Source organism: Echinops telfairi, unplaced genomic scaffold, assembly GCF_000313985.2.
Source record: "Echinops telfairi isolate 266 unplaced genomic scaffold, ASM31398v2 ScPeMD7_443;HRSCAF=831, whole genome shotgun sequence".
Classification (NCBI taxonomy): domain Eukaryota; kingdom Metazoa; phylum Chordata; class Mammalia; order Afrosoricida; family Tenrecidae; genus Echinops; species Echinops telfairi.
This window is the reverse complement of record NW_022104341.1, coordinates 60,130,078-60,132,837: the sequence shown is the minus strand read 5'-3', so window position 1 is coordinate 60,132,837 and position 2,760 is coordinate 60,130,078.

Below are 2,760 nucleotides of genomic sequence, written 5' to 3'. Positions count from 1 at the left end.
AGATTGCAATTCTTTAAGGGAGTAGAAAGCCTCATCTTTATCCTGTGGAGTGACTGGTGGTTTCAAACAGCTGACCTTGTGGTTAGCAGCTCAAAGTGTAACCTTTTGTAACAGACTTATTTCACTCACCATGACGTTTTAAAGGGTCATCCCTGCAAGAGCATGTATCAGGACTTGACTTCTCTTCCTAGCATTTTTTCCATTTATGCGTATGGTGCATTTTGTTTCTCCATTCATCTGTTGAGGGACACTTTCGTCTTTGGTCTATTGCAAAAAGTGCTATAATGAACTTCGATGTGGGAGTATTTATTTGAGTCTGTGTTTTCCAGTCTTTGGGGTATATACCAAAGAACAGAATTGCTGGGTCCCTTGACAATTCTATGTTTAAATGTTTGAAGAACTGCCAAACATGTTTCCTACAGCAGTTATACCCTTTATAGCCTCCCAGCAATACACAAGAATCCCATTTTCTCACATCCTTGTCAGCCCTTGTTAGTTTCTACTAATAACTATCCTAATGGATGTGAACCTCCTTCATTCTCTTTTTAGCCTAGCATCGTACCTTTTTCCCAAGTATGAGATTTTAGAAATAAAAGGGTCATTTGTTTAGTGTATACCCCAGACTTTGGTGCCTCTATTATACATTGTGCACCACTGGTTTGGGGATATTGGCTATCTTCCCTGAATTGTGAGCTGCTTGTGGGCAGTTACCAAAGTCTTTCTGTCTTGTGCATTGGCAACCGCGCTCTATGATGTTTATGGAGTAATGGAATAGATTAAATCCTGAAAGATCTGTTTGTTTCTTGATCACCGGGGCTTTGTTTTGTTGGAATTATCTTTCTGGCACCAAGGAGGCCTGGAGGTGTCGCTGTGGCACTCACCCGACAGGGAGAGTCTCTGTACCATCAGCATTTCACCACTGCGGGTTGTGTGTCGCCTCTTCTGGCCTCTGCACAGCGCCAGGGAGCTGTCTGGCTGCTGGGTCTTTGATAGAGCAACCTTGCTCTTCTATTTCCAGTTGTCTTAGGTCTTGTCAGTCTTGTTTTCTCCTACAAGACATGTGCTCTTTTGTCTCTGCTTCTCACTCTGAAATGACAAGTGACTGAATCTTCCTGATGTTGTGTCCAAAGCAAGCCAGTTGGACAGTACTCTTTTGCGACCCATCAGGTTTTCATTGACTTCATTTCACAAGCAGATCACCTGGCATTTCTTCCTACTCTGTCTTAGCTGAAAGCTCTGCTGAAAATTGTCCACTCTGGTGACCCTGCTGGTATTTGAAATACTGGTGACATATTTTCCAGCATCATGGCAACAAACAAGCCACCGCAGTGTGACAAACTGCTGGTGGTTGACTGCCTTAGCTGACAGACAATAAATTATCCAGAATGACGAGGTGAAATCCTTGCCTTAAGCTCTCCTGAATAGTCCACAACTCAAACAGTTAGCTGTCTACTGTGTCCCACATCGAGCACTAAGAATTCGGTGTTCTAGGCAGACATTCTCTGTCATCATGGAATTTACATCTGGATAGCTACTGTTTTCATTATGTTTATGAAATGTTTATTATGTTTTCATATATTTATGTTTAATGACAATTAACTTAGGTATTAACAAACTGGAGTGAAAAACACAGAAGGAAGAATTTAAAAGAGAGAGAACTGAGAATTCACAGTGGAGAAGACATGGATTGGGTATATTCTGTACAGTGTTTGAAGGTATAGACATGACTGGCGATGCTGCTGGCTGTTTTTCAGCATAAACACAGAATTCCTCGAAGTGAGTACTGGACTTAGCATACGAATCCTGAGTGCCCATTACTGTGGTGTCCAAGCTGAGATTCCGATCACTTTTGAGGCAGTGTATCGGCGATGACAATACGGGATCTGAGGGTCGATGGCCTGATTACCATAACTTACTGCCTGTGTGACCTCAAACAAGCTACTTAGCCCATTTCATCACTACAAGCTGGGAGAGCGATGACCCGTTCTCACAGTGGTGCTGTTGGGATGGGGTGAAACAACAGTTGAGGCCCAGAAAATGATGACCAGTAGCGACTCTTCGTATATTGGTAGAGGGTGAGGTTCTTGTCAGTTGCCATCACGTTGGCTCCAATTCATGTGAATCTTACGCATCTCAGAACGAGACCTTGCCCAGTGAAGTGCCATCTTCTTGATCTCTGACATGTTTACACCCATTGTTGTGGCTATTGTGCTAATCCATCTCATTAAGGTTTCCCCCTAGTTCTTGCTGACCCTCTCCCAAACATGATGTTATTTTCTAGTGACTGATCTTTTCGGATGGCATGTCCAAAGATAACATGACAAAACATCATAGTCCTCACTTCTAAAGAGCATTCTGGTCGCGCGTTTTCTAAGGCTTATTTGTTCATTCTTCTCACGGTCTGCAGCACGGCCACTGTTCTTGCCCACATGCCGTTCCAACGCATCCATTCCTTTTCTGTCCGGGCTCAGCTTTCACGTGGGCATGGAGTGACCGAAAGGACCATGGTTTGGGTCAGAAGCACCTCAACCATCCAAGTGATGCCTTTGCTTTTTTGTTTTTTTCACACTTTAAAGACGTCTTTTGCCATGTACATATGCAAATACATTTATGTACGAGGATGGGGAAACAGATCTATGTGCCTATATTCATAGGTTTAGTATGAAGGTAGCAGAAGGACAGTGGGACTCCACTCAAGTACTCCCTCAATGCAAGAATACTTTCTTCTATTAAATTGGCATTCTATGATGCTCACCTTCC